Source organism: Rhea americana, unplaced genomic scaffold (assembly GCF_003343005.1).
Source record: "Rhea americana isolate MKP2758 unplaced genomic scaffold, rheAme1 scaffold_317, whole genome shotgun sequence".
Classification (NCBI taxonomy): Eukaryota; Metazoa; Chordata; class Aves; order Rheiformes; family Rheidae; genus Rhea; species Rhea americana.
The window spans coordinates 95,654-111,633 of NW_028186443.1; the positions used below are offsets into that span (position 1 = coordinate 95,654).

A 15,980-nucleotide genomic window follows, 5' to 3' on the forward strand; every position below is an offset into this window, starting at 1 on the left:
CAGCAGTAGCAACAGGCAGCAGACTGTGATGAAGGTTTCATTCTGTTTGGCACCTTTGCTATGTGTAGGGAACTGGCCGTCTACATCCAACCTCAGCTKCTGTTAACCCATTGTGAGAGCTCTTGGTCAGCAGGGAATTAACTGTTTTTTCAATGCMCTTCGCTGTCCCTCTGGAGTTTCTCATCCTAATGTGATATGTCTGATAAGTAGTTAGGTTTTGCTGTTTGACTTATAAAGTGCTAGCAGGATCAAGGGCCAGGGAGGACAGATTAAAGTGAATTGGGAATCTTTAAGTGAAGAGGAAAGAGGACTAAAGGGAGACATGRTAACTCTTTACAAATACTTAGAGGCAGATAATAAAGAGGACAGGGGACCAATTATTCTCATTAGTCAATGAGAACTGAACAAGAAGTAATAGACTTTTACCCTGCAAAAGGGAAAATGTAGATTATGATGGAAAAATTCTAAGAATAACATCACAGACTGAGTTGCCAAGGGAAGCTATTGATCCTGCTTCTCCAGAGACTGAGCAAGCTAGTTTTTCAGAGGTTTTTCAGCCCTTAGAGAGTTGTCAAGTGTCCATTCATGTTTGATGCCAAACCTGCACAGCAAGCAGTGCAAGACAGTGGTCTGTCTTTTGCACTTCTAAGTTGCTAAATATTTTGAAAACCTGAATGTTAAGTACTCCCTCTTCTTTTCCTAGTGCTGATTTAAAAAAAAAAAAAAAAAAAAACTTAAAGTTTTGTCTAAATGTGTGAAATCTGCACTGGCCAAACTTYTTAACATGCTGTAAGCCAGAGGCAGCTGATCCTCCTTTGGAGATGAATGATTCAAAGACCTTCAGGGAGAAAAGGCCTCTTTAGTACCTGTAAAGTTTGAGCTGGAGAAATTATGAAGTTTGCCTGAGGCATCCAGTTGCATCGAGTGGGACGGGAACTCTGGTCTCCTAGGATCATGGGTCAGTAAATTTATGCCGGTGTYTGAGAGTTTTCTCTATGAGGAAAAGTTGCGGGCTTCTCCCTTTAATGCTATGTTATGATGCCAATGTAGTGCTAACATAAGCCCTAAGTACAAAGCCCTGACATTGGGCCATTGCAAAGTTGAAAATGCCCTTAACACCTTTRAAAAGTAACTAGTAGAACCACTTTATTGTCTGGTAACTGAGCAATTAACTTGTGTCACCACTGTATAGTGTTTCTTTTGCTGTAATATGAGCTTTTAAGAAGATTAAACCTGCCAAGCATCATTACATGACAAGCCTACCAAGCAAGCAGCTATTCAGATTTCAGTGACCATGACTGAAGAACCTGGTAGAGTTCAGACAACTGAAAAATGTAAGTGTCTGGCCAAACTCCAGATAATTTACTAGTACATTAGAGATAATTTTATTTATTTTTTTTTGCTGGATTCATGTGTACTTGGTGATTCCCATTGCACTATGCAAATGTTTTCTATTCTTGTGTACACCCTCATTATTTGCAGGTGACACTAGGTACTGTCTGTTGCTCCCTCTACAAAACAAGAGTCCTTATGCCAATATACAAATCTTTCCCAACTCCAAGTCAGTGATGCTGCTCTGCTAGGAATTTGCAGATGGGTAGATTGCTACCAGTATTGCTTTAACACTGTTAAGAAGGGATAAGACAGTGCTGGCTGGCTCCTCTGTGGCCTTTCTCTTCCTTTCTTTCAGAAATATATGATTCATAATATTATAAGGGCAGAGTGGTCCTTCTGGTTCACAGGGACAACTCACCTTTGCCTGTTCTTCTCCYGAGCTGTGGGTAAATGGCAGCGATCTCTTGGGTGTCTCACAGCTCCAGAGAAACATGAGATTGGCTGCCGGACAGGTAACTGCCGATCACCRGGCAGCAGCACCGATGTCCTTGCTTACCGGGCTGCCCCATCTGCCAGCAGCAGCACAAGCGGCACCATCTGTGCCTGCAGTGGCACCACTGATCTCGCTCCTTTGACTGCTGGGAGGACACAGTCCCATGCTTTTGCTCAGTGTGGCTGAGGGTTTATTTTTTTAAAATGTATTTTAGTCTAAAATGCATCTTTTCCTTTTTTTAAAAAAGAAAAAAGTTTGGGCTAAAGATGGCCATGTTTGGCTTCCAGCTGCAGCACTGCAGTCAGGGGCCTGGGTGACGGCGTCACTGTTGTGCTGSATTTATTTTGGCCAAATAGTAGCTGCCTGTTCTCCTCTGCAGGCAGTTGCTCTGCTTCACTGCATGGGCCTGCTCTTCTCCCACCTGCTCCAGGAGGGATGTGGGCTCCAGGGCTGTCTGCAGACCTGGACCCTCTGAGGTGTGTAATTGCAGCCACCTGTGTGTGACATTGTGTGGGAAGACTGGCCACAGGTTTCCTCTTATCTGAACCCTCAGTTATTCCTTGGTAAGTTGATCAACTTTTACTTAGTTTTTTATTTTTTTTTAATTACACATACATAATTCTGCTGGAAATAATAAAGAATTTAAAAAGTTCCTGTCATAAAGAGCTGTGCTGTAAAGGCAGCAATAAGCAAAGTATTGTTGTCTGCACTATGCAGAGATGCCTGCATTTCCCTTCCTGGTTGTATTGGGGCTCCTTGCCCCTCTTAAGCCTTTTGAGATGCTTTGATAGATTCTAAGAAATCCTCCCTACCATGGCACCCTCCATTGCTTGCTTGCTTGTTTTGAGTCATTCAGCTCTGCAGCAAAACAATTCCCTTCTGGGGCTTTTTTTTTTGCTAATTTTCTCATTCTCTTTTGTGGCCACTGTTGGAGGTACAGATTTCATCACATACATTCAGTGGAAAGAGATGATAAAAACTAAAAGAGAAAGGCAGGAAAATGCCATTTAAGAACTAAATGCAAAGTTATGAAGCCTCTGTTTGCCTGAGATTTTTTTATATATATATATGCAGTTTTTGGCATTTACAAATCCTTTGTGAAAAGGTCACCCCCATACTTGGAATCTTATTAATACTGAAGAATGGTCCAGAAAATGTCATGTCTTTTTACCATGATATTTACACAGAAAAGTATGACTAAGCATATGAAATTTTCCAAACCAGCTGGCATTAACATGGCCTGTAATCAAGCCTGAAACCATGGGGACTTGTGTTCTGGCTTTCTGCAGGGCAGCTGCGATGCCCAAGGCGGGGCCGTGTCCCCTGCGCGGGCGCCGGGGCGGGATGCCCCGCGGCATCGACACAGCTCCCGCGGGCAGGATGGTGTCCCCGTGTGGCCGGAGCGGCCTGGCCGTGAGGTCAGCACCCACTGCAGCCTGCCGTCCTCGGCCACGCTGCCCGTCGAGGGCTCAGGTTCGTCTTTGGTCCTCGTGTCCTCCTGGGATTGCCACCTCCTTTTGGAACCACTGCTCCCCTACTGGGGATTTTGGACTTTTTTTTTTGGTGAGGAAAGATGAATTAATAGCAACATAGTGTTTACAATAGTTCAGAAAAGTCTGAAGGAAGCCAAAGCACGTGCCATCTGGCAGCAGGCAGCCACCTTGAATGCTGCCAGTCTCAAAGAGACATTCAAGAGCAGGTTGTCTCCACTTGATAAATCATCTGCTGCTCTTTGTGGCCATATCAGTAATTAWGTGTCAGACACTGTACATCATCTGAATGGGGAAGAAATGAAACTATTTTCCCAAGCCCAGTGGAAGGGACAGAGTGCATTKTATCAACCCATGTGTTTCAAGGAACAAAGGAAACAGTCATCTTCTGCCGGGAAAGCTGTGACTGTGCTCACTGGGTGCAGAAATGGCAGAAGCCGGTGTGCTGGATGCAGGGCTAAGCGCCAGSTTTCCCCCCTCTTTGCAATCCCAGACCTTTGCCTGAGGACTTGGTTTTCTTCCTTTGAGTTTGAAAAAGCTTAAAAAAACATGGGGTCTGTAAACAGGCTTGTTTTGGGCATTATCCATTACACGCTGTATAGAATAAAATTACTTTTCTTTATCATAATCACCATATAATAATCCTTTCATGAAACAGACTAAAGATAGGGCTCTGTATTTAGAATTTCTATTATTAATTCCTCTTGTTTTCATGGCAGAAGAAGGGAAAAATAAAGGTTTTTCCTCCCTTTTCTGATTTTGTCAGTAAGCAGACTATCTGAGAACTGCAAGTCCTCCGCAGGAAATGCCTGTGTCCAGAGGAGAGGTTCAGACTGTGCGTGAGGTCACTGGATGCAAAAAAAGAAAGAACCCTGGCAAAGTGAAGTTGGATTTCTTGCTTCTCCTCCTTGGCCCCAGTGCTATTTCCTGCCAAGCCGCTCTSATGTTGCGTGGGTTGGTAGAGGTTCAGAGAGGACCTGCGATCGGCTGGCAGCGGGGGAGCACGGCTTGCTGCRCTGCTCCTGGATGCACAGGTATGTTCCAGACTTGCTGCTGAATGGGTGCAAAACCGGCACCAGTGGAAAACAGGGTTACCAGTACAGTGAGTTATTTCTTAACTCCTATTATGTTTGATGTCTTTAAGTTGCTACGTGTACACGTCTGTGTGAGAATCTGATACTAATTTTCAAGAAAAGGTTTATTTCCAGCTTCAGTTCTATGATGAAAACCTTGAAACAAGGCSTGAGACATCCTAATATCATAAAACCAACCTCTGTCATTACTTTTTCTGGTTTCTTTTGATTCATATGATTATTAAGGAAATCTCATCATTATTTTTTGAAGCCTGACTCATGTTTTATTAAACACTTGATCATCAGTGTTCAGGAGCCTATTCTATAGGACAAGACACTGAATTCTCAATGATTTATTTTCTTTTATTTAGAATGATTACTCTGGATGTCCTTTTACCTAACTGGAGATGTAGAGTGCCTTTAGAAATAGTATCTTGCTAATTGTACTAGAATAATTTTAGTGCATGAAACATCTTATTTCATAAAGATGTGAGTGGTGCAGTATAATGAATGCCTGTCCGAGGAAATTAAAGTAATCCATTGCCAAGACCATCACACTCTTAGAACAAGCACAGAAAAAATGTAGATAAGGGCTTTTAAGCTGTAGGGTGGAAAATATGCACATAATTCCTCGACCTGTTTTAAAATGCAAACAAATGTAAATTTATTCACCAACTATGGAGATTTTTAAAAAATCTGGCTATACAGAGGAGGGTCTACTACACTCTTTTGAAAAGTGCCTATTGCAAGAATCCACAAAAGCTATTTCTTCATGTAATCTTAGCCCCACTAAAGCCATGGCAACCCTTTGCTGACTCCTCTGGCCCATACTTCCTTATGATATTTCTTCAGGATATCAAACACTTGATTTTCAGCTGCAGGGACTGCCATCCTGGGTAGGACCCAAATTCCTCCAGATTTGGCCCTGCCTGCAGGAGGTGCTGTGCTACAGGCAGAGCRCAGAGATCCCCAGGACCTGGATGTGAGAGGCCCTCTATATAAGGGAATATTACTACCTACTCAACTCAGAAGGATGCTGTGAGGTTTAATTAATGTTTGCAAAACACTTAAAAGATGAAAATGTACTCTAGAAGTGCTAAGTATTATTATTATTCTTGCTGCCTCACAGGGATATTTTGATGAAATTTGCTTAAATAACTTTTGTAAAGCACTTTGAGCTCTCTGGATGAAAAGTGCCATGGAAGTGCCAAGTGCTACTGCTTCTAAGTACAGTTCTCTCGAGGCAGCAACCACCTCATCGTGTGTGCAACCTGCAGACCGGGCTACAGCTTTGTGGCTGAAGGCATGCAGAACAGGCTGCAGTGCTGGTAAGGACCAGAGCAAATGCATCAGCATGAATCATGATGTATTCTTGCCGGTACAACTGGCTGATATATAGGCTCTATTACTTTGGCTCTTTCTAATGAGCATTTACATTTTTCTTTTTAAAATGATTTTCATTCTAATCATGCTGGACAATTTGAACACAGTACATATTTTAATGAAGGCATGGGACATCCATAAAAGGCCATGCAACAGATAAAATAGGGGATACATCATGTTTATTACTTGTTACATCAAACTGCGTTGCACTGATGCGGATGATCTGATGCTGAAAGCCAGTTGGAAATGAGCTATTGTACGTGATTTCAAAACGTAAGTCACAACAGCATGTTTGACCTCTCTGCCTTTCCTGATTCCTGGCTTTCTTTCTAAACAGACACACTTCAGTAGCACTTCTAGACMAGGAGAGAAGCAGACAGGATTGCTTAAAGTGTATGTCTACTTAAAGAGAAAAATATTACTCATTCTTTAGCCTTTTTTATTTTTGCAAAGCTCAATTCTAGCCCAAACCTTACTCTTGAATCTAATCCAAAACTAGGGTAGCTATCCTTGTACCAAAACTAACCAGAAGTTCCTGTGCTGTGTCAGCSACATGAGCACCATAAGCTGTTTAAGGTCTAGCAACAAACTCAGTTTTTCAAACCTTTTCTTCCCATGCCAGTTGTGTAAACTCATCAGAACCTTAACTGCAGCCATCAGTTTGGAGTGACACCTTCAAAGCATGCATAAGATGTTGTCTCATGCTGACAGCTGTTGTCTTCCTAGGTCATCAAACTTGAGCTCTTCACTCATTTTCAGACTCCAGCACCCTGCCTGCCCTGGCCACAGCCAGGTGCCCAAACCTGCACCACCACAAAGTATGCTGGTGAAGGGTTCCTGGCCAGAAGCTGTTGGGGGGCATGTTTGGTCAAAGGCTGAAAGAGAGTAAGCCTTCCTTTCTGGCATTACTAGGTGGCTTGAGGAAAAACAGCCTAATGGATGGGAAACTCCGCTTCTGCCTCCTCCTCCCACCCCACATGTCTAAAAGTTCACAGACACCAGTAGCTCCCCAGGACCATTTTCTCACCTATGACACAGTGCTGGGGAACGGAGGAGTCAATGCGTGGGAATCACTATCTGAAGAATGAATAAGCTACATGATTAGTACAATGAAACTAACAACCTCCAACTAAGAAGGTTATAGCATTATTTCTTCTCCACAAATCTCTATTGTTTCTTTTCTCTCCTTTTCTGTATTTTCTTGTTAAAAACAAAGTCACTCTGTCATTTACTTTTGGTGACATCATCCTGCAGCAATGATTTATTGCTGTTGAAATTGTACAACTGCATAATAAGAGGCATTCCTACTTTTTTGGCTAGCACTGGTAATTGCAGATAGTTGATTACTCTCTTACGGGCATTACCTTGCAGCTTTTCCTTTCCTGGGCAGCTCTGGAACTTAGCAAAATGAAGGTGGGCTTTAAGTCTGAAAAGAAAGCTCCTTTTCTGAAATGCCTAACTCACTTTTCTGGTTCAAGTAGCGTTCCTCTATGTGCAGGCCTCACAATAAATGGGGTGACTAGCGGCATTTCAAAGAAGATCAGTTCTGCTGGGTAAGAATCTTAACTAAACTCTTCCAGTCTACCACAGAATCAAGAACAAATATGAATTGGTATTAGATAATCAGTATTACAAATCATTAAAAGAATTTGCAGTGTTATGAATCTTGTTTTGCATACTGTCATTAATGATGCAATGAATCATGCTTCAAAAATCGAGTTTTGAAACTCAAATGCAGTTGCCAGAGATGGATTCTGGCTCCCAAGCGGATGAAAGCCTCACTAAATCTCGAGAGGTAGTGCTTTCTTTGGAGTCACCAGTAACTGCTTACATTTTAGAGAGCCAATGAAAAACTTATCAACAGGCAGCATTTGTTGGAGACAAGCAAATACCAACCTGGAACAGCCTGTCCTGCACTTGCAGGAATCGAGAACACCATGTATTTTCAGTACAACTGCCTACTTTAGCTTTCCCTGTAGCGTGGATGGTTTGTGTATACTCTTTATTTCAGTATTGTTTCTGCTGACTGAGAACTGCAAGAGCAGTGACACGCTGACTTGGCAGGGTGCCTTTGGCCATGCAGCTGCATCATCTTCACCTCGGGAAATCCTTTAGCTGGGGGTTTCTGGAAGACTCTGCAGGGAAACTATGGCACTTTGTTTTCTAACTCATGTATATCTTCTCCAAACACCTGCAATTGACTGCTGTCACAGATTTTTCTGATCCTGTTTTACAAATTCTCTTAATCTCATGGTATTAGACTGATGCATGCTGGAGTTTCGGTTCTGATCAGATCCTTGTTTCTGTTGGGCCCTGAACTTTTCTAGGTATTTCTATATGCTCAGACCCAATTTCCCAGTAATCTGTTCAAGATAYCCATTGCTAAGCACTATTTTAAATTATTCATGTTTCTGCTCACTAGTTTACAATTACTATGGACAAGGAAGTTTCTAACTGCTGCATTCATGAAACTTTTTAACAGTTACTTGAGCAAGGAATTGAAGGTATGGCTCATTGTAACAATGATGCAGTTTGTACAAAGGAGCTTTCTGAACAGTGAAGGACAGATTGCTTTATATAAAAAAAAAAAACCCAAACCTGATTAAGACTATATTAAATTATTAGATTGTGACATCTGGTTGTCCAAGTGCTCTGATTGCACATGTTCTTCCTAATGGTTTAAAATTTATTTTGATCTTCTCTAAATTCGTTAGAGTAGGGTCTTTATTGGACAAAGTTTAGCTGGCTTAAGATGTAATATTATTTTTTCTAAGTTCTGGTAGCTCTTAGTTCTGTGCTCAAAAAACAACATTGATCTGCTTTTTCCCACAGCCTTCAGATACAGGTATGTCCTGACAACAGTTGAGAGCAAGAAAGCCAGCGTGCACTGCTGTTGTTAATGTGGATAGAGGGCGCCGAGAGAAGGCGTTTGCTGCCAAGAGAGCTGTGCTGCGAGGAGTTYGTTGGGCGTGCCAGAGCTGGGCTTTTTATGTAGGTGAAAAAACAGGTATTTGGGGGGAGGGGGCCAGATTTTGCATGGTTGTGCTCTGGGTTTCCACCACTGTAGCAAAACTGAGAGAAGATGAAGAATCCAGGCACTGAGGAGGGGTGGCAGAGACTTACTACTCTTTAATATTAGTATCACCTGAGCGCCTGGAGGCTCTTCTGAAATCACTGTTCCTGTGTGGTAGACATCCTGTGCATGTATGGGGACAGACATTCTCCAGAGAGGCTTGTAATCTAAATAGATGCAGCAAGAGGCAGCTGGAGAGAGAAATGATTATCTTCAATTYTAGAGTCAGGGAGCTGAAAGAAAGATGCATTAAATGATTTGTTCAGGGTCACCTGGGGAAACTTGAACAAATGCCAGTACAGTGCCTGGACAAGACAAAGTAGCATGTTTTACTTCTTTCACTAATGTCTCACACCTCTCACGAGAAGCCTTCTTGACTTCAGGGTCTCAATCTTGTTTGATTTCCAACTGCTTTGGCTGGGGGGAGAGGTCARGGCATATGAGGGGCTCGAAGTGGGCAGACAGGAATCTGAGCTTTGAATCACTTGGTCTGAAACAAGATGCATCAGGTTGCTTGTGAGCTCTGCAGCTCCCCGTGCCACTAACCATGGCACTGTACTGGAAGCGTGTAGAGCATGCCACAACATTTGGGCTGCATGCAATGTGCTGCTTCATGTGGCTTTTTAATGAGGGATCAAACACTTGGGGTAAAAAGGGTGAGTATACCTCAGCTCCTCCTGAATTTGGATTTCTTTATGTTTTAGGCTCCCTGAGAACTTTCTTGTGTGCCCTGTGCTTACTACCAGTCCTACAGACCTCGTAGAGATGTTGTTCTTAATGTGACTTCAACCAAACAAAACATCTCAGATCATGAATCAGGCCAGCAAAAATCCTTGAGACTAAGATCTTTGGTTTCATGGGAAGAAGGTCTTTCCTGGGTTTGCCAAATAGAGCCTATCATAGCCTATTAAAAACCACAAAGGATCACACCCCCCCCAAAAAAAAAAAAAAAAAAAAAAAAAAAAAAAAAAAAAAAAAACAAAACAAAAAAAAAACAACCAAACAAAAACAAACAGCAGAAAGGCCAGAGCTGCCTGTGAGTGGACATGCACAAATGCAGTGCGAGCGGGACAGAGCATAGTCTCTCACTCAGAACCCATCATTAAACAATTGCATGTTTTTCTCCATCTACAAGGAGCTCCTTTTGTCCCCGCTGACCCCTCAGTTACTGGTACTGTGCCTGATGACTGAGACACAAGGAGATAAAAGACTTAGTGCAGGTCACCGCGGTATGAACATGTGGCAAGAAAGGACCTGGCGCATGCTATGGGTCTGCTGTGGCTGGCCAGGTGCTGATGGGTGGCAGCAGGAGCTTGTCTGGGTTCTGGCCCCCCCCCCAGGTGTTGCCTGACACTGCTTTCATGAAGGCTAAAAAGGGCAGACTTTACAGACCGAAATACAAYGTAAGTGCTCTTCCTATAGAAAAATTACTAAAAGTTTGTTCCTTCTGTGCAGTTTATATTTCAATCTTTAATCTATACCTTTTAGTTATGTTTGTAGCCAGCTCAGAAAAGGAAGTAATTTAATTTTTCAGACAAGAAGATAAGAAAATAATAAATTCACAAAGGAGAGATTAAAGATACGGCAATTCATTCTAAATTCTCCTTGATTTTGTAAAAGGGAAGAACTTGACAGGAAAAAAAATAAAGCCTTTTCAAACTCCTTTGCATATTAGAGACATTCAGGAAACTTCACATCCTTGTCTTTTCCTGAAGACTTGAAAGTATTTATAGTTACTTCAAATTTATTCTCATCAGGAGCAGATGCCTCTAGCTAATTTATGTTAATCAAGTTTTCTAAAAATGAGGATGCYTGTCGCTGTCACTGAGGAAAGAAGKCTATTTGAAAACATTTGAGTTCATGAGGTCATTCTATCCTCTACAGATTTCACCTTTTGTCATTTTTTGGAAGCTACTTTGATATTTGTTAACTGAACATCAGAAGTGCTCCTCTAGCCTCAGTTATAGGGATTTATCCTGTCTGTGCTTGCATTTGTTCTCTAAATGAGCAGGAACAGCCTGGCACCAGGCGAATCTGGAGACTATGCCAGGGAGAACCACAGCCAGGGTAATTACTACTTAACACTGCTTTCCTGATTCGCTGCAGTTCTGTCTGCAGCGGCACAGGGAAATTGTTTTAGTATAGGTGTCTTCTACAAGAGATGGATGTAATACTTGTCAAACCAGCAAAGTGCTGCTGATTTGCATCAGGTGAAGGTATGTCCATTTCTCTGTAGTCTTCTGTCACTGGTGCCAAAGTCTCTGGTGCTTTTGTTGTACTGCTTAGTCTTCATGGAGAAGAAAAGCAATGTCCTTAGCTCTGTGGAACTGGGCCCAATATATGTACAGAGTAATTGCCTTTCATAAGGTACATTTTATGTATTTTACAATTGCCCACAGCCAAGGAAGGGAGGGAAAAAAAAAACAAAAAAAAAAAAAAACAAAAAAAAACCAGACTCCATTCTTAAAAGCTTTTCTTTTTTAAAAAAAATTTATTTAAAAATAAAAGGAAAACTCTTTCCCAAGCAGTTATCCTATAAACTCTCACAGAAAGAAATTGTTCGCTGTTCTTCTCATCTGCATTTGGCTGGATGCTCTCTCTCCTTTTTCTCATTTGTCACTTCTAAGCAGTAAGGAAGAAATAGGCATCTGTAAATTCAGGTTTCTATGGAGCTTGACATTTTTTTTTCAGGCTTATGAGTGCCAAAGATGTACCTGTTTTTAACAGCAGATACCCACTGCTATCAACTTCTTCCTGGGTAACAGTTCAAACCTGCAAGTCAACCAAGTGCTGAGCACTCTGTATCGTGAAGATTTAGCTATGTGCTTTGCAATGTTTCTGTACAACTGATTTGTTTAAACACTTCCAACTAAGCAGGGCAACTTCAAAAAAAAGACTAGAGGCTGTTCTGCAAAAATCCTCCAAGTTCTTTTTCTCCCCCTCACACCTATCAATTTACATAGGAAAAGGAAGGTAAGGGCATCCACTGGTGTTTTTTGCCCCTTCTCTAATGTAAATGGTATCGATTAAAATTTCTCTTATCTTAGTCTCAGGCTACTTTAATTCTGCTGTCTACAGGCCACAAATATTGCAGTGCTTCTGCCTTCGCCTGTCTTTCCTGAGTAACCTGTAACACAGGCCTAGAGTCAATGAAGCGTGAGCAGGTACGGTGAACGGGCCACAGCTAAGTGAGCCAGGCTGTGATCTAGGTAGCTGGCAAATGAAGGCCCTGGGATAGCCTGGGCAGCTCGTGGCGCTTATCTCCCAGTTTAGTACTCTATTCACTGCCCCAAGTCACTTTTTAATTTGGAGATAGCAACTTTCTTTCCTACTAGTTCAGGCTGGGACACAGGTCACCCCCCTGTGGCTGTCAACACACTCACCTGTGAGTGAGGTAGCTTAGATCCTCCAGGGGTGTCTCCAGTCCTCACTCTCCAGCATTGGGAAAGCTAACACTGGAATGCTGAGACTGGGATTGGGATTTCTCTAAAGAAGAAGAAAAATTGAATACTACTACTGGGTAATTCAAGCCCCCTGTAGAAAACTGGGTTGACAGAAATGCAGAGTTGGGTGTGCATGCAGGAAGGATGCAGTACCATGCAAATGTCATGTGACACATTAATGTGCAGCTGCTATTGCATTAAACCATTAAAATTCTACCACTTCAAAAAAAGACCCAAAAAACAAAAAAGCCTACTAACTTTCTCTTCTGAAGTCTGTCTAGTATGGCCAAAAGCAGAGTGCTATGAAAATGCCTATTTTTGAACTGCTGAGATCATATCTAGAAAGGCATCTGGTAAATATTCTGAGATTGTTCTTTAGAAGACTGCACTTAGGGTGAATCTGTAATGCAGGAAACTAAATTAGCAGCTAAATGGCACAGAATGGAGATGCTGAGCTTCTTTTCAAAAACTTAGTAACTGGGAAACCATACTGGAAAATCTTAATTTAACTAATTATGGGTAGAACAAATACAAACCTTCTTAAATTCACCTCTGAACTTAACAATGAAAGGTTAATAAATGTTATCAAAATGAAAATTTTCCATTAGACAGGAGTTTAACATGCAAGATATTAGACACTGTATTGCAAAGACTGTTTTTGAAGATATTTCTGATGAAATTTTAATACTGTTTTTATAGTAGCCTTTGAGCACAGGCCCTCTTTTTACTGGTATTCCACAAATTCAGAGCAGCAGACATACCATCTGTGGAGGAATGCATGCTCTAAACTGGCAAAATACACAAGAGAAGGAATAGTCCCTATTATAGAGGGAGAACTAGCAAACTTTACAGTGGATCAAAGATTTCAGAGCAGGGGGCAGAGATGAAGGGTCAGCTGAGTGTGTGAACGAGGAGGAGGGATCTCAGTGTAGTAGAAGGGAAGAATAAGCAGGAAAGATTAAGAAAGCAGTTCAGGAAGTAAACCAAATCACTACCCAAGGGGAAAACCACAGTCAAAACTGTGGCAAATGAGAATCACAGAAAACACCCACCTCAGTGATGCTAAATCCTAGTAAAAATCCTCTATCTGTTAACTAGAAACATCCTGAGCAGATCTAATCACAATAGTGCTAGAGCAATGGACAGAGTTGATGTTACGGCTCCTTTTGATACACCTAAACCTTACAGGATGGGCGACGCTGAGCCTCAGTGAGGCCTCAGTGCAATGGTGCGCAGCAGCGGGGCTGCTCCAGCAGTTGTTGGCTGGCAGAACCCAAAAACTCTCTGTGGGCTTGGGAACTTGACTTCCATTTCATGATCCTAATGTGACCTTTACGGAAGTACTGGTACAGCRACAGCCATATTAGAGCTTACTGAGCTGGGGACAGTTTCTGTTCCTCGGTCACAGCACTGTCCAGGARACCACTGGCTAAAAGAACTTGATGAGAGTGCAGACTGTGAACTACTGAGTCTCTCTATAAAGGTTCTCTGCCACATTAACTGTCTGTTTTCCTGCCACACATGCAGTGCCTGTTCCCTGAAGCTGTTATGCCTCTTTAAATGAGCAGCCCTTTGCATTCCATCTTTTTCCCATAACTCATTTGTGGGGAATTTTACTGCGATAGTGAAAATTTCTATTCAGTGCAGCTCTGCAAATGTCTTAAGTGGCATTTTTTAGGGCTCTCTCTCTCACTTCTGCTCTATTACCAGCATCTGGTTTTTATGCTTTGTTTTTCTCCCTCTCCCTTTTTTGTTTGGCATGCAAAAAAAAAAAAAAAAAAACTAACTTAAATCCACTTAAGATGAGTGTATGTAGATAGATAATGCTGCAAGATTGGACACCATCTGTTCCATTTCAGATATTTGTAGCACATAAGTAAGAAAAGAATCTCAGTGAAGGTTATTTAAAGTATAAGACTGTGGCTATCTCTTGCCTTTCCAAAGAAGGAGTTGCTCTAAGAAATTTCTCTGTATGCCACAGGACAAGAGGTATTTGTACAAAACAGAATTCTAACTGAACCATGAAACAATTTTCTAACACTCTTTTCCATATATATATATATTATGNGGTCCCTGTCCAAGTGAATGAAATCTTGCTGAGTTGTCTCAAAGAGTTTTGCTATTTCTCTCTCTCTCTCTCTCTCTCTCTCTCTCTCTCTCTCTCTCTCTGTGCATATATAAGCAGCTGTGATTTTTCCACAGCAGTTCCAGCTCCTACAAATTCAACAAACATTAAAAGGCAGATTATTTTGCCACAGATGCCTCTGACTCAATTAATAAAAGCAAAAAAATCCTCCAGCAAATCTACCCAGAAAGGAGAAAGCTCAACAGTTTTGCTACCTACTTAGTGGGACGGGACAGTGTACAGGGAAGCAGGGGTGATCTTCGCCTTGTTAAGTAATTCTGCAAGTTGTTGCTGAGCTGTTGTAAAAGGGGAGGCAGAGTTTGCAAGTAGAGCCAGCATGGGAACTATCTGCCTCCTTCTCAGGTCAGCTAAAGCAGGAAGGGGGAGACCCCCCAAGAATACCAGTGACAACCGCCACGCAGTGGTATGGTTCCCATGTGTGCCACAGCAGTGCTGGATGGAGCAACACCACGCGCAACACCGAGCTGCTCTACGTCTGAGCCCTGACACGGAAGAAACTTTCAAACTGTACTTCTCTCACCGTTACAGMGTTCATGGGACTTGTTTCCAGATTACAGAGGCAGGCAGAAGGCTAGCAGGATGTCTGGATTTCTGATCGCCCATGCCTCAGTTCCAGGCAGAAATCACAACCAGCGATACTAGCTATCACTGGAATGAACATCTAGCATAGGAAACGGGAGGAGGGGGTGTCCAGATATTACCTACAAATGAAATTTAAGAGATTACAAAGAGGGAACAGTAACTGCCAGAGAGTCTCTGAAGTGTCCCATGGAGTTCTGTGTTTTCATCAGTATCTAGTCTTCAAAACAGCTACTATTTTATAACACCTTCCACACTGCAATAATGCCTTGGCCCCTTAAGAAAAGAATATAAGAACTCAGGATGTGGACAGAGATGTTTTTCATAATCAGCCTTCCCTGCTTAGGAGACTCCCAAACCAAAGCCTAGTTTCACACCACAGTTCCCCCATCTTTTCAGTTCTTCTGTGCACACTTGCATTTTGGTCCCTATGACAGTCTGCATCAAGGAGGTGCATAGGTTTCAAGGGTTACTAACAAGAAGTAAGAACATGTCATCTTCCCCGTAAGAGCAAAGCCTAGAGATCTTACCTGACGTGGAAGAGCCTCCTCCTCGGTTTGCATAACCAGCTGTTTGCTATCTCTTGCTTCATTCTTGCTGCCTAAAAATAGAAAAAGTGAGTCTTTGTCAAGATTCTGTCATTCTGCTCCTGCAAGGGATTTTTCTCTTAGTTTCCCTTAGTTGTGACTCATTTTTCCTTTAATATGTTTTGGCAGGACTGAGATATTTCTTTTAGTAAACTAGTGAAAATAGTTTCCAGCATGTTAGCAATCTGTGCAATTCTTGTCAAATCAGTGCTTTTTTTTAATACAGTAGTTTGGATTGATCTGACTTAGCTCTAAGCGTACACAATCAATCAAGATCAAACTTTACATTGCATACAACTTACTCATTTTTTAATAACTTGCACAGTGAAATATTTTGCCAGTTCCGACATGTCACAGGCTTGTACTGAAAGCCAATGG

At 42.0% G+C, this 15,980-nt stretch overlaps 1 long non-coding RNA gene across 1 annotated transcript; it reads right to left on the bottom strand.

Annotated features, from left to right (window-relative positions):
* Nucleotides 1–11,592: 11,592 nt before the first annotated feature.
* Nucleotides 11,593–15,633, bottom strand: LOC146592831 (uncharacterized). The gene is made up of 3 exons (XR_014896524.1): nucleotides 15,546–15,633; nucleotides 12,231–12,333; nucleotides 11,593–11,619 (listed from the first exon to the last, which is right to left on the bottom strand). It is a non-coding gene; the product is annotated as an uncharacterized LOC146592831 (long non-coding RNA).
* Nucleotides 15,634–15,980: the final 347 nt, after the last annotated feature.